The sequence below is a fragment of the Rhinoraja longicauda genome, chromosome 4, assembly GCF_053455715.1.
Source record: "Rhinoraja longicauda isolate Sanriku21f chromosome 4, sRhiLon1.1, whole genome shotgun sequence".
NCBI classification, from domain to species: domain Eukaryota; kingdom Metazoa; phylum Chordata; class Chondrichthyes; order Rajiformes; family Arhynchobatidae; genus Rhinoraja; species Rhinoraja longicauda.
The window spans coordinates 33614764-33638567 of record NC_135956.1 but is presented as its reverse complement, the minus strand read 5'-3'; the positions used below and the strand labels follow the sequence as shown (position 1 = coordinate 33638567).

The 23804-nt window shown below is 43.3% G+C and overlaps 1 protein-coding gene across 2 annotated transcripts in view; it reads left to right on the top strand.

Moving 5' to 3' along the window:
- mtcl1 (microtubule crosslinking factor 1) overlaps positions 1 to 23804 on the top strand; it is a 145437-nt gene that overhangs the window by 20999 nt on the left and 100634 nt on the right. The window lies entirely within an intron of this gene.

The window sequence follows — 23804 nt, the reverse complement described above, 5'->3', positions numbered from 1 at the left end:
ACTTGCCCTCACCGGCCAACATGTCCCATCTACACTAGTCCTACTTGCCTGCATTTGGCCCATATCCCTCTAAACATGTCTCATCCATGTACCTGTCTAAATGTTTTTAAAATGTTGCGATAGTACCTGCCTCGACCACCTCCTCTGGCAGCTCGTTCCAAACACCCACCACTCTTTGTGTGGAAAAGGTTCCTATTAAATCTTTCTCGCCTCACATTAAACCTATGTCATCAGGTTCTCGATGAACCTATTCTGGGCAAGAGACTCTGTTCGTCTGCCTGATCTACTCCTCTCATGATTTTATACACCTCTATAAGATCATCCTCCTGCGCTCGAAAGAATAGAGTCCTAGCCTGCTCAACCTCTCCCATTAGCTACATGCACCAAGGTACAGTGAAATTCAATCCAAGTATCACTATACATAAGCACCTAGATACATCTCAGATGCAGTACAAGTGGGTAGTAGTAGCACACTGAGACAGTGTGCAGAGTTGCCATATTTGGCGCCATTTTCAAGTTCAACATTGGTCGGCAAAGGTCCGTGATGAAAAGGTGTGAGATAAAAGGATTGAAGAATTGCTACTGCTGTAACCTGCTTTGTTAAGAAATTAATGCTTAGAAATCAAAATTACCAGGTTAATACATTTCTCTTATACAAAAATCGAATGTGTAAAACTCAACATGATGCAGCACTGTAGGACTTGAGTTAGGCTGCGTTTAGAGTGTTGTGTGCACTTCTGGTCGCCCCATTATAGAAAAGACGTGAAGGCTTTGGAGAGGGTGCAGAGGAGGTTTACCGGAATGTTGCCTGGATTAGAGGGTTTCAGCTACAAGGGGAGTTTGGATAGACTTGGATTGGTTTCTCTGCAACGTTGGAGGTTGAGGGGAGACTTGATAGAAGTCTATAAAATGAAGAGACACACAGATAGGGTAGACAGCCAGAATCTTTTCCCAAGGTGGAAATGTGCACCACGAGAGGGCAGAGCTATAAACTGAGAGAGGGAAAGTTTAATGGAGATGTGCGGGACAAGTATTTGACAAGGAGAGTGGTGGGTGCCAGGAGTGGTGGTGGACGCAGATATGATAGTGGTGTTTAAGAGGCTTTTAGTTAGGCACATGGAAGTGCAGGAAATAGAGGGACTTGGATCGTGTACAGGCAGATGAGATCAGTTTAAGTTGGCATCATGTTTGGCACAAACATTGTGGACCAAAGGGCAGATTCCACATAAAACCTAAACAAATGATCACCATTTATTCTTATAATCCCAATCAGCATCCTGGATACAATGTTTATCCCATCAACTAATATAATCTAAAACTGGCAAAATTGGGCTGTCTGGTGGTGTCATCTCATAGAACAGTTCAGTACAGGAACAGCCCTTCGGCCTACAACATTTGTGCCGAACATGATGCCCAGCTGAAATGATCTCATTTGCCTGCACATGACCCATATTCTTCTATTCCCTGCATTTCCATTTGACTTTCTAAAAGCCTCTTAAGCACCATTATCGCATTTGCCTCCACCACCACACCTGGCAATGTGTTCCCAGCCCCCACCACTCTCTGTTAAAAACCTTACCCCGCATATCTCCAATAAACTTTCCCCCTCTCACGTTCTAGCTATGTCCTCTAGTCTTTAGACTTTAGAGATACAGTGCAGAAACAGGCCCTTCAGCCCACCGAGTCATTCAGGCCCTTCAGCACACATTGGTACTATCCTACACACTAGGGATAATATCCAATTTTAGAAAAGCCAATTAACCTACAAACCTGCTTTTGGAGTGTGGGAGGAAACCGGAGCACCCGGAGAAAACCTACGAGATCACAGGGAAAACATACAAACTTTGTACAGACAGCACCCATAGTCAGGATTGAACCCGGGTCTCTGGTGCTGTAAGGCAGCAACTCTACCACTGTGCCGCCCATAAAGTGTTGACAGCAGAAATGCCCTGTCTAGTGTTGGATATTCCCACCCCGAGAGAAAGGTTCTGACTATCTATGCTTCTCATTGTCTCATGGCATTTTAACATCCCGTTGATTTCAATCTGTCACATCTGTCGTTGAATCTTCATTTCTCCCGTCAATATTTTTGCCAGAACCTTCCTCACACAGACAGTACATATTCCTCGTACTGTGTCATTTCAGTTGGCCCAAAAACCTATCTGAGGTTTTGTTGCGAATTATCAGACAGAAACATGATCCTGCCACAATGACTTGCTTTTCTCCAGATCTCTGTATCTGCTCTGTGTTGATAGAGCGTGGCCGTTTGGAGGAAAGAGATATGTTCTGTGGATCTGACTAACCGGCCGGTTGTACTGGCATTGGGAGTCCTGTCTCATTTAATTCAGCACTGTTGTTTAGTGCTGCCCACATTACAGAGCCTGCTGAGCTTTCTGCACTTTTTAGCTGTTTTGTTTTACAGGGCAATACTGTCAGAAATATGCTGATCAGGGGAAATGTAATGTTTATTTTCACACCACACCATTCAAGACCAATTTTAAAGGGGCTGTTTTGGACTCCAGTATTGCTTTCTTCAAAAAGATAGACACAAAGTGTTGGAGTAACTCAGCAAGTCAGACAGCATCTCTGGAGAGAAAGGTGATGTTTTGGGTCGGAATCCTTCTTCAACTCAAATCCTTGCACATGGGGGGAAAAAAATCTGTATTTGGAAAATATATATTCTGCTATTCTCTTAAAGTTTCAGTTTGAAAGTAAATATATCTTTCCCAACAGAAGTTAATGCTGAATCAATCGCCTGCAATTTATTTTCTGTGATGTGTGTCTCTTATCTCAGGGCACTGTTGGGTAAGTTATCTCTCTATCCATCCATTTGGCCCTGAAGTGTTTGCCAGGAGCGTGGATATCATTACGCTTTCTGTCAGATTCCTTCACACAGTGGTGGATCACACAGATTAGTAGCTGAAATAAGCTACTCCGTCCCACAAACCCACGCAACCATTTCATAAGATCGTAGTACATCTATTGTGTAGGAAGGAAGATGCTCGTTTACACTGAATATAGACACAAAATGCGGGAGTAACTGGAGAAAAGGATCGGTGATGAATACCTTCTTCAGATTTTCACCTATATTCTTTTTCTCCAGAGATGCTGCCTGCCCACTAAGTTACTCCTGAATTTTGTGGCTATCATAGTACATATATTGTAACCCCAACTGAAACACTTCAGTGCCAAACTGATGGATAGAGAGACAACTTTCCCAACAGTGCCCTGAGACAATAGACACACATCACAGGAAATAAATTGCAGGCCTAACATCCAGACTATTTAGCATTAACTGGAATTGTGGAGTTCATTGCCACAGACGGCTGTGCAGGCCATGTTATTGGGTATTTTTAAGGTGGAGTTTGACCGATTCTTGATTAATAAGGGTGTCAAAGGTTATGGGGAGAAGGCAGTAGAATGGGGTTGAGAGGGAAATATAGATCAACCATGATTGAATGGTGGAGTAGACTCGATGGGCCAAATGGCCTAATTCTGCTCCTATGACTTATGACCTCCACATTCGTATCTTTCCACAGTGACATTTTCACCCCCCATCTACATTGTTTTTTTAACACTGCTTTCACCACTCTTTGAGGAAGAAAATTCCAGAGGCTCGTGTGCCTCCATGAGATTATAGAAACATAGAAAATAGGTGCAGGAGGAGGCCATTTGGTCCTTCGAGCCAGCACCGCCATTCATTGTGATCATGGCTGATCATCCACAATCAGTAGCCCGTGTCTGCCTTCTCCCCATATCCCTTGATTCCACTAGCCCCTAGAGCACTATCTAACTCTCTTTTAAATTCATCCAGTGAATTGCCCCCCACTGCCTACTGTGGCAGAGAATTCCACAAATTCACAACTCTCTGGGTGAAAAAGTTTCCTCTCACCTCAGTTTTAAATAGCCTCCCCTTTATTCTTAGACTGTGGCCCCTGATTCTGGACTCCCCCAAAATTGGGAACATTTTTCCTGCATCCAACTTGTCCAGTCCTTTTATAATTTTATACGTCTCTATCAAGATCCCCTCTCATCCTTCTAAACTCCAGTGTATACAAGCCCAGTCTTTCCAATCTTTCCAATAATTCCAAAATTATATTTTGTCTCATCTGTTTTAAATAGGCAATGAGTTTTGGATTCTCCCACGAGAGCAAGTAGCCATTTCGCATCCACTCCATCAAAACCGCATCCACTCCCAACAGGATTGTTCTATGACTCTGTCGTACGTATCAGTCAAGTCCCCTGTCACTCCTCTGGACTTCAGTGGATAAAAGCTTTGCCCGCAAAATCCACTAGTCTCGGGTATTAATGTAATAAATCTCTGAACTGCTCCCAACCCATCAACATCCTACCACAAATAATGAGACCGATATCATACAAAGTGTTCCAGATGTGGCCTCAGCTACGTCTGATATCAATGAAGCGTTTTTGTATTCAATTCCCTTAGCAATAAGCAATAACATTCTGTTAGTTTTCCTAATCTGTGGGTGGCACGGTGGCACAGCGCCAGGGACCCACGTTTGATCCTGACTCTGGGTGCTGCCTGTACAGGGTTTGTACGTTCTCCCCTTGACCACGGGGGTTTTACTCCCGTAGCTCCAGTTCCCTCCCACATTCCAAAGGCGTACAGGTTTGTAGGTAAATTGGCTTTGGTGAAAATTGTAAATTGTCCCTAGTGTGTAGGATAGTGCTAAGATATGGAGATTGCTGGTCAGCGCGGACCCAATGGGACAAAGGGCCTGTTTCTATGCTGTATCTCTAAACTAAATTAAAATAAACTAAATTACCTACGGTACCTGTATACTAGTATTTTGTGAATCATACGCCAGGACACACTGATTTCTGCATCTCAAGAATTCGGCAATCTCTCACCATTCAGATAATTTGCTTTTTACCTGTGCTATTAGCATGCAATTCTTACAAATTATGGTAACGTTTTGATTTTAAGATTGTATTGTGAACAATACAATAGTATTTGTAACTTTAAAATAGTTGTCCTACACAATTACAATCATTTGATGACTTTTAATCAGCTGTGACAACTTCAACTTGGAAGAAGGGTCTCAACCCGAAATGTCACCCATTCCTTCTCTCCAGAGATGCTGCCTGTCCCTCTGAGTTACTCCAACATTTTGTGTCTACCTTCAATTTGATGATAGCTGATGGTGAAATAGCATAATTTTGCACTATTACTTTCACATTTATTTTAAATGGCCAATTTCCTGTTTTGGTTGGGTCACTGCTGAAAGAATTGGTTTGCTTTTCTGAAATTTGTTCTTTTTTTCTTTCTTTTGTGAGGTAGGTTAAAGATTCGTTTTCTAACGTCCCAACAAGACATGAACTTAGGTGAACTGATCATAATTACTATGATACTCAACCCGTGTTGTGTACATACATATGGCCTGAGTTACTGAATTACAGTGTTAAAATAACAGGATAATCTAAGAAGTTTAACTCCCTTAGGATGCAAACAAGGTCAAACGAAAAGCAGTTAACCTACTAAATGATTGTTTCCTGAAGTGATTCCAAAGGAAAGAGGTAGTTACGTGATTTTTTTATAATTAACTTAACGAGCCAGAATCACATATACCTATCAGCCAAAACATTATGACCACTGACACTTGAAGTGAATAACATTGGTTATCTTGTTACTATGGCACCTGTCAAGGGGTGGGATATATTAGGCCGCAAGTGAACAGTCAGTTCTTGATGTTGATCTCTGTGAGATGCAGGAGAAATGGGCAGGAGTAGACCTGAGCGACTTTGACAAGGGCCAAATTGTTATGGCCAGACGACTGGGTCAGAGCATCTCTGAAACGGCAAGGCTTGTGGGGTGCTCCTGGTCAGCAGTGGTGAGTACCTATCGACAGTGGTCCGAGGAGGGACAAACCACAATCGATGCGCAAGGGCAACGAAGGCTATCCCGTCTGGTCCGAACCGCCTGTGGGAAGACGACAAGCCGGTGGAGGGAGTGTGTTGCTCTGGGCAATGTTCTGCTGGGAACCCCTGGGTCCGGCCATTCATGTGGACATCAATTTGACACGTCACCTACCTAAACATCATTGCAGACCAGATACACACCTTCATGGCAATGGTATTCCCTGATGGCAGTGGCCTCTTTCAGCAGGATAATGCGTCCTGCCACATTGCACACATTGTTTGGGAATGGTTTGAGGAACATGATGAAGTGTTCACGGTGTTGCCCTGGCCTCCAAATTCTCCAGATCTCATTCCGATTGAGCATCTGTGGGATGTGCTGGATCGACGTCCGATCAATGGCGGCTCCACCTCGCAACTTACAGGACTTGAAGGATCTGCTGCTAATGTTTTGGTGCCAGATACCACAGGACACCTTCAGGGGTCATGTAGAGTCCATGCCTTGGCGGGTTGGTGCTGTTTTGGCGGCACACGGAGGATCAACAGCATATTAGGCAGGTGGGCATAATGTTTTTGGCTGATCGGTGTATATGGGACATTGCTTTTCTTTAAAATGATCACTCAATGGAAAGGTGTTGTTCTGTGTCCATGAGTGGAGAGATGGGGAAAAAATGTCAGGCTTCTTAAAATAAATCTCCCCTCACAAAAGTAAAACTGAGTACAAACTCAGGCGATTTTTGTTCTAAAAATTGTAGATATTATTAGTAGAAATATACTCTCCTTTTCAGCAGAGCAAAGATCTTAGACTGCATACAGTCGCCAAAGTAAGCAAATTCCCAGGGACAGGTAAAACAATACAAAGTGCTGGAGACACTCAGCGGTTCAGGCAGTGTCACTGGAAGACATGGATAGGTGATGTTTCAGGTCAGAACCCTTCACTTTGTGTTTCTTTTGTAAACCAGCATCTGCAGTTCCTTGTGTTTCCCAGGGACAGATGGTGGATATCCAATGGTATTGGGCAAGACCAGGATAGAATCTCCTGAGCTGTTAAAGCTGTCCTCTAGGCAGTTCGTTCCATATACCCATCATGGCAATAATTCCACAGATAACGTAACAGTCCACGCCAACATGCAGATACGATGGGACAATATCCTGGCCAGGATTGAAAAATAACATCTAACATTCCTCTACATATTGGCAGACGATGGTAACCTTGAGATTTAACAATCTCCTTTATTTTTAATGGTGTGAAAATCACGCCCCCCCCCCCCCCCCCTCCCCATCATCAACAATGACCAAAAATATTTTTCAACTAGCCAGATACAAGGGGAGATTGTAGACTCAGTATTGATCGGCAATTGGCTCATTCTTAAATCCTAAAACAATTCCAATGTCGAGCATTTACACCCCGTCTGGAATGTGCTTCTACAACACTCAATGTCAAGAATTTCAGCACCACATTGGAGAAAATAGACCGGCCCACCATCCCAAACATTCACACCCTTCACCAACACTGCAACATTGCTGTGACCTCTAACATCTACAAGAGACATCACAGGAACTTGCTAGCGTTTCTTTGGGAAGCATCATCATGTCCAATCACACCTTTCCAATGGCCGGTCCAATGGTTGAGGGTTATCGTTGATATTTGCTTACAAAGCCAGTTACAGGTTTCTTTGTAGGGCAGCATGGTGGCGCAGCGGTAGAGTTGCTGCCTTACAGAGTTTGAGGCGCCGGAGATCCAGGTATGATCCCGACTATGGGTGCAGTCTATACAGAGTTTGTACGTTCTCCCCGTGACCACGTGGGTTTTCTCCGGAATCTTCGGTTTCCTCCCACACTCCAAAGTCGTACAGGTATGTAGGTTAATTGGCTTGGTGTATGTGTAAATTGTCCCTAGTGTGTGTGGGATAGTGTTAATGTGCGTGGTGATCGCAGATCGGCATGGACTTGGTGGGCCGAAGGGCCAGTTTCCACGTTGTATCTCTAAACTGAACATCAAGTGGGAATTGAGTATACGAAGGAGGGGAAAAGGGCAGGGTGGGAGAAATGGGAGCACGCCGGGATGGGGGTGGGGTGCATGAAAAAGAAAGAGAGTTGTACATAATGGAGCCAGTCACTTGGAGAGGTTACACAATGCAGATGGAATGCAGAATAAAAAAACTTAAAGCTCCAAAGATGGATGTGTGCATTGGTTAAAGTGGGAGGAAGGGGGAGGTGGATGAGGGAGTGCGGGCAATCAAGTGGAAAGGGTTAATTATTTTTAAAAATGTGATGTGAGTTATTAATGTGCAGCTGGCTGGCTTAATGCTCTTCTGTTATCCAGCACATTTGTTATCTCAGAAGTGAATATATGGGTGTATTAAAGGAGTATAAAGAAACACAGAGAATACTGCAGGGAGCTATGAGCGATGTGGTGCTGTGGTATTCCTGATAAGAGGAGAATTGTGAGCTATCATCTTCTGCTGGCTCTTGGTGTCATTGTTGTGCAGGCAAATTAGCTTTGTTTGGTCATGAATCAAGCCCATTGTGCAGTGACCTGTTACATGAACCACACATTGATTTCAGCGGTGTTGTATTATACCAGGCTATCAACAGATTTAATGTAGGACAAGAAGACACATCGCTTAGTATGCAGGCCATGTCCTTTAGGCAAGGCTGTCGAGCCACTGATATTAAACCAAAATAAAACAGGGAATCATGCATTGAATACTAATTCATTCAGCAGTGAGTGTTTTCCGCTCAAGAGATGAATGAAATAGTGTAATATCAAGAGATAAAATTACAGAGAGGAGCAAAATTATAGTACTCATGGAACTGATGATTACAGTTAATTGGTCACAGTGCCCAGGAGGGTGATGTCTCTGGTGTTGCCCTTGTCTGCTTCCTTTCTCAATGGCTCGAGGTAGCGCTAACCAACACTTCAAGTTGCAACCTATCTCTGTGCCCCATCTCCACTGTTCCTTTGCCCACTGCAGCAAAAATGGACTAAGAAGTAATTACTCAGAAGTAATTGGCAAAAGGCAGCCAGGCTCCGAGCCATTGAGCAAGAAACAGCAGAGAGCCAGATGGCACTGAGATGGGTGGGTGGGTTGGTGGGGATGTTCGTTTCTTGTTGGTGCCCAGTAAAGAACATTGACTGGCAATCACTGCCCCCCAGCTCTGCCGTTAATTGGTATATTTACTGTGTACAGCTTCCCACTCTAGCTGTCAAAATTAGGATTAGGTAGGTTTAGGTTTATTATTGTCACTTAAACTGAGGTACAGTGAAAAGCTTTCCTTTGTATGCTCTCCAATTAGATACTGTACATCAATACAATCAAGTCAAACTCAGGCACGTGGAAATAAAGAACTGCAGATGCTGGATTATACCAAAGATAGACACAAAGTGCTGGATTAACTCAGCAGGGCAGGCAGCATATTTGGAGAAAAAGGATGGGTGACGCTTGGGGTCGGGACTCTTCTTTAGATTCTGAAGAAGGGTCCAGACCCAAAACATCACCCATCCTTTTTCTCAAATTCAAGTACAATAGGTAGTTCAAAGGGGAAGGTACAGAGTGCAGAATATGGTTCTCAACCATATTTAGAGACAAAGAGGCACACCATATCTAGAGACGGACCATATCTAGAGACAAAGTCCAATGTCTGCGCTGCGGTGGAGATGCATTAGACAGTAGCCTAGCTTCCGAAGTCTGATTTACAGAGGGGAAGAAGCTGTTCTGAATCTGGTGGTGTGTGCTTTCAAGCTTCTGTATTTTCTGCCACGACGGGAATGGGAAGAAGAAGGAATGACAGGTGGAACAAGTCTTTGATTATGTTCGTAGTTTTTTTGAGGCAGTTTGAAATGTAGATGGAGTCAATGGTGGGGATTCTGGTCTGTGTGATGGACAGAGCTACATCCACAACTCTTTGCAATTTCTTGTGGTCTTGGCAAGAGCCTTTCCCAAAGTCATACAGCATAGATACAGACCCATTGGGCCAACTTGCCCACGCCGACCACTTATCCCATCTACAACTATTCCCACCTGTCTGCATTGGGCCAATATCCTGCTAAACCTATCCTATCTAAATGTTCTTAAATGTTGTGATGGTACCTGCTTCAACTACAATGAGGTAGATGGTAGGTCAGGATCGCTCTCTAGTTGGTAGGATGGTTCATTTGCAGCTACACTGGTAAAAGCTAGTCAAGATTTCAGCCTTGTATTATCTTCCCTGACTTGCTTGTGGATATACACAAGATGATGGAAAAATTCAGCGGAACAGGCAGCATTTCAGCAGCAATGCTGTCTGACCCACTGAGTTACTCCAGCATTTTGTGTATATCTTCTTTGTAAACCAGCATCTGCAGTTCCTTCCTACACATTGCTTGTGGATTTTTCAGGAATCAAAGTACATGATTGAGATAGGTTTTTGAAAGTTCCCTGTTCGCTCTCGAGCAATGAGTATTTGTCTTAACTTTGAGGATGTTGTATGCCAAAGCTTGGTTTGACAGGATCCTCAAAAGATTTGTTTCCTGTGATTGTGTGCCTCTCCAATAGCATTGTCACTGCACTGGTCAAACCCACATCCAACTGTGCAGGCTAAGGCTCCATTAGGCATCCTGCCCAACCCTTAATGACTAGGGAAGCTTCCAATTCATTCACTATTGGATTCCAACAGCAGGAATTGCTTAGTGTCATGAACCGAAATAAAAGTCAGATGAGACACTCTTTAGACTTTGTGTCTTTCGCAGAATGCGGGGAAAATCCCACATGCTTTACAAAAGGGTAGGGCAATTCAAAACAAGAGTTCGCTAAGTGTTAACCATTCCCCTTGTCACCACTGTTGGAAAGGCATGTGAAATGTTTTGATCATAACGCACAGGTCACTGAGGACTAGAAGCATAATGAAGGAGAATGGGAAAATTCTAGAAATGTGTAAGAGGATCAGCTACTGCGTGAAAGATTCCTTGCACAGGAGAAAAAGTTCTCAGTATTCCGGACCAGATGATCATCTGCCCAGTCCTCTCAACCATAAGTTCATCAGTTCTAGGAGAAGAATTAGACCATTCTACTCATCAAATCTACTCCGCCATTCAATCAAGGCTGATCCATCTTTCCTTCTCAACCCTATTTTCCTGCCTTCCCCCCAGGACCCCTGATACCCGTATTAATCAAGAATCTGTCAATCTCCGCCTTAAAAACATCTATTGACGGCCTCCACAACCTTCTGTGGCAATGAATTCCACAGATTCACTACCCTCTGACTAAAGAAATTCTTTCTCATCTCCTTTCAAAAGGTGCTTCCTTTTATTCTGAAGCTATGGCCTCTGGTCCTAGACTCTTCCACTAGTGGAAACATCCTCTCCACATCCACTCTATCCAGGCCTTTCACATTTTGTTACGTTTCAATTAGGTCTCCCCTCATCCTTCCAAACTCCAGCGAGCACAGGCCAGTGTCATTCAGATGTTCACCCCCTCTGTTGTCAGTCACACTCTCCTTTTAGAAAGTGCATGTTCCATCCACCTCTTTGTTCCTCTCCTGGGACCATCTTCTGTGTAAAGTGATTAGGTTTGTGTGTTCCCATTTCTGACTCTTTGCTTTTCTGCTCTTGAGTTTGAGATAATTGTAGACATACAGTGCCCTCCATAATGTTTGGGACAAAGACCCTTCATTTATTTATTTGCCTCTGTACTGCACAATTTGAAATTTGTAATAGAAAAAAAGCACATGTGGTTAAAGTGCACATTGTCAGATTTTATTAAAGGCTATTTTTAATACATTTTGGTTTCACCATGTAGAAGTTACCGCATTGTTTATATATAGTCCCCCCATTTCAAGGCACCATAATGTTTGGGACACATGGCTTCACAGGTCTTTGTAATTGCTCATGTTTAATTGCCTCCTTAATGGAGGTATAAGAGAGCTCTCAGTGCCTCGTCTTTCCTCCAGTCTTTCCATCACCTTTGGAAACTTTTATTGCTGTTTATCAACATGAGGACCAAAGTTGTGCCAATGAAAGTCAAAGGAGCCATTATGAGACTGAGAAACAAGAATAAAACTGTTAGAGACATCTGCCAAACCTTAGGCTTACCAAAATCAACTGTTTGGAACATCATTAAGAAGAAAGAGAGCACTGGTGAGCTTACTAATCGCAAAGGGACTGGCAGGCCAAGGAAGACCTCCACAGCTGATGATAGAAGAATTCTCTCTATAATAAAGAAAAATCCCCAAACACCTGTCCGACAGATCAGAAACACTCTTCAGCAGTCAGGTGCAGATTTATCAATGACCACTGTCCGCAGAAGACTTCATGAACAGAAATACAGAGGCTACACTGCAAGATGCAAACCACTGGCTAGCCACAAAAATAGGATGGCCGGGTTACAGTTTGCCAAGAAGTATTTAAAAGAACAACCACAGTTCTGGAAAAAGGTCTTGTGGACAGATGAGACAAAGATTAACTTATATCAGAGTGATGGTAAGAGCGAAGTATGGAGGAGAGAAGGAACTGCCCAAGATCCAAAGCATACCACCTCATCTGTGAAACACGGTAGTGGGGGTGTTGTGGCCTGGGCATGTATGGCTGCTGAAGGTACTGGCTCACTTATCGTCATTGATGATACAACTGCTGATGGTAGTAGCATAATGAATTCTAAAGTTTATAGACACATCCTATCTGCTCAAGTTGAAACTAATGCCTCAAAACTCATTGGCCGGCGGTTCATAGTACAGCAAGACAATGATCCCAAACATACTGCTAAAGCAACAAAGGAGTTTTTCAAAGCTATAAAATGGTCAATTCTTGAGTGGCCAAATCAATCACCCGATCTGAACCCAATTGAGCATGCCTTTTATATGCTGAAGAGAAAACTGAAGGGGACTAGCCCCCAAAACCAGCATAAACTAAAGATGGCTGCAATACAGGCCTGGCAGAGCATCACAACAGAAGACACCCAGCAACTGGTGATGTTTATGAATCGCAGACTTCAAGCAGTCATTGCATGGAAAGGATATGCAACAAAATACTAGACATGGCAATTTTCATTTACATGACATTGCTGTGTCCCAAACATTATGGTGCCCTCAAATGGGGGACTATGTATAAACACTGCTGTAATTTCTACATGGTGAAACCAAAATGTATAAAAATGGCTTTTATTAAAATCTGACAATGTGCACTTTAACCACATGTGATTTTTTTTCTATTACAAAATCTCAAATTGTGGAGTACAGAGGCAAATAAGTAAATGGTGGATCTTTGTCCCAAACATTATAGAGGGCACTGTACTTTTGAAGATGGTCAGGAAGTTGGGAAGATACAGATGCCCTCATCTAAATCTCCCCTGCAACGTGCCAGAATGAACATTACATGGGATGTTACAATATTTGACCTATTTTCAACATGGAAAGCACATCAAATGTGCAAGGCTAATTTATGAGCAAATGTGATCATATTGCAACATACAAATTTTTGAAGGGTAAAACACAGGGATGATATTTTCCTGGCCACAGTTTGTAGAATTAGTGCGAAAATCTCACGAAAAAGGATTGGACAGAAATGAGAAAAAAAAATTCACCCGAAGATAAAGAATCTTTAGAATTCACTCACCTAGAGAACAGTTACTGAGTATATTGAAGACAAAGATCGAAGGATTATATGTATGGAGAGAGTCTAGGCTGATCAAAGGTTGATGGGCTGAGGTTGACTGTAATCTTATTCCACAATGACAAGGGTATGAGAGGGGATTCAAATACATCTATTACTTAAGATAGACACAAAGTGCTGGAGTAACTCAGCGAGTCAGGCAGTATCTCTGGAGAAAAAGGATGCGTGATGTTTCGGGTCAGAACCTTTCTTCAGACTGAAAGAGGAGGAGAGGGAACTGGAGGTAGGAAAAAGCCAATTCCAGTTCCAAAACTTCCAGTTTGATCCCAACCCAGATTACAGTCTTACTCCCAACTCGGATATCACCCTTACTAATAAAGAATCTGTCAATCTGCACCTTTAAAATACTTGGCCTCCACAGCCAAGTCTATCCACCTCGTCTGGCAACAGTTCTCCTTCCGTGGCCTGTGCTCTACACTGGCTGTCATGCACTGCTACCAGCAGCCCCTCGCTCTGACTCCCCCACAGCTCCAGTTCAGTTCCTTCCCATCTATTACTTATGTTGTGTTGCGATGCCCGGTCACATTTCCAGAGTGTCGCCATTCTACTCTGGGAAATATTGATTTTAAGATACACGATGCTGAAAAGAAAAAATGCAGGATGCAAGGCTGTGAGATTGTGACAATCACAAATTAAGCTAGTTCAGTGCAATCTTTGAATAAAAGTAATTTGAAACAGGATTTTAGACTCGGGTCAAGCTGACTTCATGGCAGTGGGAACGTATCTAGTGTAATATGTCCAGTGCCCAGTATAACATGTTACTGAGAAAATAATAGAGGATCAAAGGTGTTTATGAACTGATTTTTTATTTTGGTACATCTATTCAAGTTGCTAAGATTGGGTTAAGTTTGTTACGAGCAACGGGTCAGGCAGTATCCCTGGAGAAAAGGAATAGGCGACGTGTCGGGTCGAGACTCTCCAGCATTTTGTGTCTGTCTTCAGTGTAAACCAGCATCTACAGGTCCTTCCTATGCATAGAACAGTACAGCACAGGAACAGGCCCTTTGGCCCACAATGTCCGTGCTGAACACAATGCCAAGCTAAACTAATCTCATCTGCCTGCACATGATCCATAGCCCTCCATTCTCTGCAGATTCATGTTCTCTTGGAAAGCAACAGGTCATCATCCATTTAGATGCAAAAATAGGCTGGGAAGGTTACTAATCAAGGCCCAATATCCTGTTGAGTATGACTTTTCCTTTGTCAGATGCTGACTGCCCTGCTGTTCTTTCCTAGCTTCATTATGTTTGGTTTCTGATATCACACTTTTACCTTCAATCACTGAATTATTAATGCTTTTATTCTAATTGTTGATTGAAATGAAAGATACATCATGGAAACAGGTGCTTTGGCCCACCGAGTGCATGCCGACCGTCGATCACACATTCACCATGCTAGTTCCATGTTATCCCACTTTTGCATCCATTCCCTACACACTAGGGACAATTTATAGAGGGCTGATTAACCTACAAACCCACACATCTTTGGTATGTGGGAGGAAACCAGACCACCCGCAGAAAAGAATGGATGGACTAGGCTTATATTCAATGGAATTTAGAAGGATGAGAGGGGATCTGATGGAACCATATAAAATTCTTAAGGGATTGGTCAGGCTAGACGCAGGAAAAATGTTTCCGATGTTGGGAGAGTCCAGAACATGAGGTCACAGTTTAAGAGGCTATTTAGGACTGAGATAAGGAAAAATTTTCATTTAGGACTGAGATGAGGACATTTTTTCATCCAGAGTTATGAATCTGTGGAATTCTCTGCCACAGAAGGCAGTGGAGACCAATTCACTAGATGTTTTCAAGAGAGAGTTACTGTAGAGCCAGCACCGCCATTCATTGTGATCATGGCTGATCATCTACAATCAGTAACCTGTGCCTGCCTTCTCTCCATGTCCCTTGATTCCACTCGCCCCTAGAGCTCTATCTAACTCTCTTTTAAATTCATCCAGTGAATTGGCCTCCGCTGCCTTCTGTGGCAGAGAATTCCACAAATTCACAACTCTCTGGGTGAAAAAGTTTCTTCTCACCTCAGTTTTAAATGGCCTCCCCTTTATTCTTGGACTGTGGCCCCTGGTTCTGGACTCCCCCAACATTTTGAACATTTTTCCTGCATCTAGCTTGTCCAGTCCTTTTATAATTTTATACATCTCTATAAGATCCCCTCTCATCCATCTAAACTCCAGTGAATACAAGCCCAGTCTTTCCAATCTTTCCTCATATGACAGTTCCTCCATCCCAGGGATTAACCTCGTGAACCTACGCTGCACTGCCTCAATAGCAAGGATATCCTTCCTCAAATTAGACCAAAATTGCACACAACACTCCAGATGTGGTCTCACCAGGGCCCTATACAACTACAGAAGGATCTCTTTGCTCCTATACTCAAATCCTCTCGTTATGAAGGCCAACATGCCATTAGCTTTTTTCGCTGCCTGCTGTACCTGCACACTTACTTTCAGTGACTGGTGTACAAGGACACCAAGGTCTCGTTGCACTTCCCCTTTACCTAATCTGACACCAGTGAGATAATAATCTGCCTCCTTGTTTTTGCTGCCAAAGTGAATAACCTCACATTTATCTACATTATACTGCATCTGCCTTGCATCTACCAACTCACTCAACCTGTCCAAGTCACCCTGCAACCTCCTAACATCCTCTTCGCAGTTCACACTGCCATCCAGCTTTGCGTCATCTGCAAACTTGCTAGTGTTACTTCTAATTCCATCAACCAAATCATTAATGTATATTGTAAATAGTTGCGGCCCCAGCACCGAGCCTTGTGGCACTCCACTCGCCACTGCCTGCCATTCTGAAAAGGACCCGTTTATCCCTACTCTTTGCTTCCTGTCTGTCATCCAATTCTCTATCCATGTCAATACCCTACCCCCAATACCATGTGCTCTAATTTTGCTCACCAACCTTCCGTGTGGGTCCTTAACAAAGGCTTTCTGAAAGTCTAGACACACTACATCCACTGGCTCTCCTTCATCCATTTTACTTGTCACATCCTCAAAAAGTTCCAGAAGATTAGTCAAGCAGGATTTCCCCTTCATAAATCCATGCTGACTTGGACCAATCCGTTTCCTGCTATCCAAATGTGCCGTTATAACCTCTTTAATAATTGACTCCAGCATCTTCCCCACCACCGATGTCAGGCTAACTGGTCTATAATTCCCCGTTTTCTCTCTCGCTCCTTTCTTGAAAAGGGATAACATTAGCTACCCTCCAATCGACAGGAACTGATCCTGAATCTATTGAACATTGGAAAATGAAAAATTATCACCAATGCGTCCACGGTTTCTAGAGCCATCTCCTTGAGCACCCTGGGATGCAGACCATCAGGCCCTGGGGATTTATCAGCCTTCAGTCCCATCAGTCTACCCAATACTATTTCTCGCCCAATGCAAATTTCTTTCAGTTCCTCTGTCTCCCTAGATCCTCTGTCCTCCAGTACATCTGGGAGATTGTGTCTTCCTTGGCGAGGGCCGATCCGAAGTACCTGTTTAACTCTTCTGCCATTTCCTTGTTACCCATAATAATTTTACCCATTTCTGTCTTCAAGGGACCCACATTTGTCTTTACTAATCTTTTTCTCTTAATATACCTAAAGAAGCTTTTACTGTCCTTCTTTATATTCTTGGCCAGAATTTTTTTTTTTGTGTCCAGCTTAGGAAAAATGTGATGTTTATCATAAGAGTGCACGGCAAACTTACCCAGGGAAAGGGGTTCCAAGGAAAAGGGGCTTTAGGTACAAGGATATTTAGTAGATTTTTCATTCCTTGTCTTGGACAGAGCAAGAGAAGAGTTCCTGCCTTCCTTCCCCAACCACCCTCTGCATTGAATTGACCGTCCTTTGCAATTTCTGCCAGTGCAACAAGATTCGGCCATCAGATGCATTCACCCCTCCCCTACCCTTTATATATGTTGATGGGATGAGTCTGGTCTTCCATCCCCATTAGCCGTACCCTGTCTTGTAGCAGTTTTCCATGCAGTTGCAGAAGATGCTCGTACCTTCCCACCGTCTAAGGATCCAGTCCATTCTTACCGCTGGAGCAATTTAGTTTAGAGGTCCAGCGTGGAAACAGGCCCTTCGGCCCACAGATCTGCCCATCAGCAATCACTCATACACTAGTTCTGTGTCATCCCAGCTTCGCATCCTACACACTAGGGGCAATTTACAGAAGACAATTAATCTGTAAACCTGAAGATAGGCACAAGATTGCTGGAGTAACTCAGCGGGTCAGGCAGCATCTCTGGAGAAAAGGAATAGGTGACATTTCGGGTTGGAACCCTTCTTCAAACTCAATACCTCAATATTCGAACCTACACGTCTTTGGAATGTGAGAGGAAACCAAAGCGCCTAGAGAAAACCCACGCGGTCACCGGGAGAACATGCAAACTCCATACAGACAGCACCCATAGTCAGGATTGAACCTGGTCTCAGGCGCTGTAAGGCAGCAACTCTACTGTTGCGCCACTGTATCACTTTCCAAGCTAGTGCACTACATTCACAATGTCTTCTATACAAGATAAATGAAATGTGGAATGGGTAATGGCCTTATAGAACACTTGCATGCAGTGACTCTAAGCTTTCTGCTTACTTGTCACTTTAATTCACCATCCCACTCCCACTCGGACCAAACCCCTGTGGCCTCCAGCACTTGCAACGAGCTCCACAGCAAGTTTTAGGAGCAACATCTTATGTTCTGTCTAGATCAGGGGGTGAAAATTGATGACAGTCAAAAACAAAACTACAGATGTGGGAATTCTGAAATTAAAAACAGACAATGCTAAAAAACACTCAACAGGTCAGGTGGCATATGCGGAAAGTGAAACTGAATGATTCAGGTTGAAGACTCTGCATTGTTTCTTCGGGTGGGGCTGAGGAGCAAGGATAGACAGTGAGGTGTGCAATCAGAGGGGTGAGGGGAAGGTGTGGGGTGGGTGGGAGCCCTCTGATGACAATTTATCCTTGTCTTTACTTTTATTTATAATGTCTTGCTATCCACTTTGCTGCTGTAACACTGTAAATATCCCCAGTGTGGGACGAATAAAGGAATATATTTTTATTATATTATGATTACGCTGGTGGCCTTCCCAAGGCAGGGTAAAGTGTGGATGGAGTCTGAAGTGTAGAAGGGAGTTCGGTTTGTGTGATGGTCTGGGCTACGTCCGCAGCTCTGCAATTTCTTGCATTATTGAATGGAGCTGTTGCTAAACCAGGCTGTGATGCATCCCAATGAGATGCTGTCTAGATCTGTTGAAGTTTGTGAGGGTTGTTAGGGTCATGCTGAACTTCCTCAGCCGTCTAAGGAAGTAGAGGATAGACGCCCCCCCCCAAGCCAGCTCCCCCTTGGTTCTTTCCCCCTTCCCCCTCCCTCACTGTGGCCCAACCATGCCGGGTCCCCATTGTTCTTTCCCCTCCATCACGGTCCCCCCCCCCACCACGCTGGGTCCCCATTGTTCGTTCCCCTCCATCACGGTGGTCCCCCATGTCAGGGCCCCCATTGTTCTTTCCTCATAAATGCTGGAGTAACTCAGCGAGACAGGCAGCATCTCTGGAGAGAAGGAATGGCTGACGTTTTGGGTCGAGACCCTTCTTGAGACTGGAAGTAGAGGTGTTGGTGTGCTCTCTTGGCCATTGCTTCGTTGCTGTACATTATTCTGTGGATTAAACGAATGGTAAGATTAGGCTTACAGGAAGTAGGTATAACACCTACAGTGAGCACAAAATTTACACGGCTTAAACATTAGGAAAAGGAGAACTGACAAATCCATTGGTTATTTTTATTTGATGTTCTCACAGGAGATGGTTTTATTCAGCAAATTATTATTTGCAGTCGCAGACATACTGATGACGAGGAGATTGACAGAAATGGGTCAGTGTCGCCAGTTCGGATCTGACTAAAATTGAAGATTAAAGCGTGTTATATTTATTAACAGGCTGATTCTTCAGAGGAGCATTAAAATTTGGAGCTGTGTCTGAGCACTTGCAGCTTGGATGTCTGGCGGCATCCAGCCTCTGAATCTCTGAGAGGTTTAAGTGATGGGCTGTTTGGTCGGCAGGAAGTGCGTGGCAATCTACATTTGGGTTGAGAAGGGTTCAAAATGTTCAAATTTACAGATTGTACCAGTGATAGTTCATGTTCATATGTTATTGGAGCAGAATTAGGTCATTCGGCCCATCAAGTCCACTCCACCATTCAATCGTGGCTGATCTATCTCTCCCTCTCAACCCCATTCTCCTGCCTTCTCACTATAACCTCTGACACCCGTACTAATCAAGAATATATCAATCTCCGCCTTAAAAATATCCATTGACGGCCTTCACAGCCTCGTCTTTCTAAAGGCACGTCCTTTTATTCTGAGGCTATAGCCTCTGGTCTTAGACTCTCCCACTGGTGAAAACATCCTCTCCACATCCACTCTATCCAGGCCTTTCACTATTCGCATGAACTGAACTATTCAAAGGGAAAAGTAAGAAAGGGGCAGGGAAGTGTAGAATTTAGAGGGATGTTTGGGATGATACAGTGGTGCAGCAGGCAGGGCTGCTGCCTCACAGAGATCTGGGCTCAATCCTGACCCCAGGTTGAATCCTTGTGCTGTCTGCGTGGAGTTTGCATGTTGACTGTGCAACTGCATGGGTTTTCTCCGGGTGCTCCAGTTTCCTCCCACATCCCAAAGGTGTGCGAGTTTGCAGTTTAATTGGCCTCTGTAAAAATTGCCCCTAATATGTTCGGAGTGGTTATGAAAGTGGGATTTCGTAGAACTAGTATGAAGAAGTGATCGATAGTCAGTGTGGACCCGGTGGGCCAAAGGGCATGTTTCTGTGCAGTGTCATTCAAGCTGATTTTTTAAAGCCTGAGGGGATTGTCATCAGTGGGTGGAAGTTTAAAATTTCACTAAAAACACTGATGGAAGCTGGTCCCACAGTTACTTTCAAAGGTCAGTTGGACAGGTGTATGAAGGTAGCAAATATGCAGGGTTATGTAGATACGGTGAGACTAAACTGAATTGAAGTCACAATGAAATTCTTTACTTGCATACCCATGCAAGACATATGCAAATAGTCGCCCACAAAGGCGCTTGCAAAGTTACAAATCCCCCCCCCCCAAGCCAGCTCCCCCTTGGTTCTTCCCCCCTTCCCCCTCCCTCACGGTGGCCCACCCATGCCAGGTCCCCATTGTTCGTTCCCCTCCATCACGGTGCCACCCCCATGCCGGGTCCCCATTGTTCTTTCCCCTCCATCACGGTGGTCCCCCATGTCAGGTCCCCATTGTTCGTTCCCCTCCATCACGGTGCCCCCCCCATGCCGGGTCCCCATTGTTCTTTCCCCTCCATCACGGTGGTCCCCCATGTCGGGTCCTCCATTGTTCCTTCGGCAGCGATGTCTTCACTTCCACTTGTCCGTCGGTCGGCGCCATCATCGACCCCCCACGACCTCTCCACTGACGCTGCCAGGTCCTCTCCGGCTGCCTCCATGGCGCTGATCCAGGCCGTAGTCTAAACGAATCGGACAATTATTTTAAGGGTCTGGCACAGGTAAGACAGACTGAATGACTTTTTGCAATGATGTTAAATTCTGCACTTGAAAGAGAGAAAGCAGATGCATTTAGACGGCCTCGCCCCTCACTTCAGTTGCAAAGTATGGTCATGTTGGAGATGAGAGCAAACCAAAATATGTTGTGAAATCTATTCTCACGGTGACTGCCGTGCTTTGTGCTGTTGGCTGAGTTGCCATATTAAGGCATAGAGAATGGCTGAAGTCTACTGTTTAAAATAATCATGATTTATGTGTTTTGCTTTGCCAAAAAAGAGCTCTGTGCTTAAGAGGCTTAAATGCCATTTTAGTCTTGTTTGTATTGCATGTGTTTTCAGTGTTCCATTGCATGGATTTACAGAGAAGGATTATTCAGAGAAAGAAATGATGACACTTTGATCAGTTCCCGGAGTCATTGTTCTAAAAGCTAATTAGAATGTAAAGCACTTTTGAATGGATTATAAAATGCAAAGAGATTAAAGAAAAAGAACAAACTCGTAAATTGAATCGGTCTTACAGGTTAGATGGGCAGATGAGTCTGCATTCATCTACCTATGTGGCTAGGGATAGACCTAACAGTAATTTAATGTATATAGTCATCCTGCCTTGACTGCTTGAATACCTTTTTTGGTGATTCAGTGCCAGGTTTTGATGATTGTGTCAAGCCTTGGAATGTTTTATTAAGTTCCTCTTTTGTTTTATGTGTGACATCAAGTTGGGGTCATGGGCACCTCTAGGGTAATTGGAATTTTGCCTTTTTTAGTCAAAGCTAGTCAATTCATGTTGCTCCTGAAATGATTGTATACCAAATGGAGGCCACATCATACCACAGTATTGCCAGAGCAACAAATAATATCAGGTCAAGGCCAAACATGATAAAGTATCCACAAATCTTCCTTCAATTCATATACGCCTACAAGGCAGTCCAGCAGAGTGTATTTCCCATTTAGGTAGTCTGTTTTTTTAGCTTGCACTTATGTTGTTGACCAGCTGCCTTTAAAATGCCAATCAGCATTGGAATCACTTGTGGCTGCAAAAATCCATTCCTGCTTGCAATCAAAAAATAGAGAAATAAATCATGCTTGAAGTAGTTCAGATATGATAAGCAAAATATGTAGAGAAATTTTGTTCTCACAGTGACTGCTGAGTTTTGTGCTGATGGCTGAGTTACATTGAGGTTGAATTCAACTGAGTTGAATTGAACGCGCAAAGCACAGCTGCCGTCTACTGTTCGAATAATCAGGAAAAATCCCCAGATCAGATGCCTGACCAGATTCAAATTTTGGCCCATGCAAGGGAGCAACATGAGGCAGCCAAAAGCCAGAGTGTTGGTACTGGTAGTGACTTATTATTGTCACGTGTATCAAAATACAGTAAAAAAAATTGCGTGCTATCTAGTCAAATCATACCAGACGTGAGTACCATCAATCCATTCACAAGAACAAGTGCAAAGATAAAAATACAAGAGTGCAGAATATACTGTTGAAGCATTATAGTGTTACAATTACAGAGAAAGTGCACATTAAAAAATGTAGAAGGTCGGCAATGATGCAGGTCCACCCACACCCTAGACCATTCAGTAGTGTTATGTTCCATGGAAATAATTGTAAAGATTTCTTATCCATTGATAATCAATATCTTCCTCGCAAAACTTATAATTACACTCAGCGTATCTATATGTTGTAAATCCACTTTAAATTTAGATGTGTACGTTCTCCAGCTATTTCATCTAAGTGTTTGACTTGAATTTAAGTTCAAAAATAAAATTCAAAAATTAGAATACTTTGCAGCACTGATTATGCTTGAGTGACGGCTAATGTTAAATCAATTTTATTATTTAATTTGAATAGTCCAAGATCTAAATTTTGGTGTCAATATGAGGAAACCAACTTATCAATGAAGAAGGGCCCCAACCCAAAACATCACCTATTCACGTTCTCCAGAGATGCTGCCTGACCTGCTGAGTTCAGTACTTTGGGCCCTTCATCTTCTTATCAATTAAAACCCTGGTGGTTCCTTGTTGGTGTATCTGGGTAACGCTGGGCTCAATCATGCTAATTTGATGAGGGAGACCAATGTGTAACACAACTTGAATTTGCAGTTTTGTAAAAAAATTATTTGTAATTACTCGGTAGGTAGAAAGATGAGTGTGGATGGTAGACCTTTTTTTGGAATGGTGAACCGAACTTGACAAAAAAGGCAATTCCATGTACTGCCAGACCTTGGTACACCCCAGTGAACAGGAGATTTTATCTGTTGTGAAAGTGTTCTGGCGGATTAAACATGCCAAGAAAATCACAAGCCAAAAGCAAAACATTCAAAATACGCTGTGCACCATCAAATAAATACAGGCAGGAAGCATAGTGGCTTTATTGTTCATTTAGTTCACTCAATGTAGCTACAAAATGAATGAACAGATGTTTTCATGGTTGCATTTATTCTGTGGTGGAGGGATAACATCAGGGGAATGTCGAACCTTAAATGAGAACTTTGGCTCACTGGCCATAACATACAGTGCATTCAGAAAGTATTCAAACCCCTTCACTTTTTCCACATTTTGTTAGGTTACAGCCTTATTTTAAAATGGATTAAACTCATTTTTTATCATTAATCTACACACAATACCCCAGAATAAAGAAGCGAAAACATGTGTTTAGAAATTTTTGCAAAGTAATTAAAAAGAAATAACTGAAATATCACATTTACATAGGTATTCAGACCCTTTGCTATG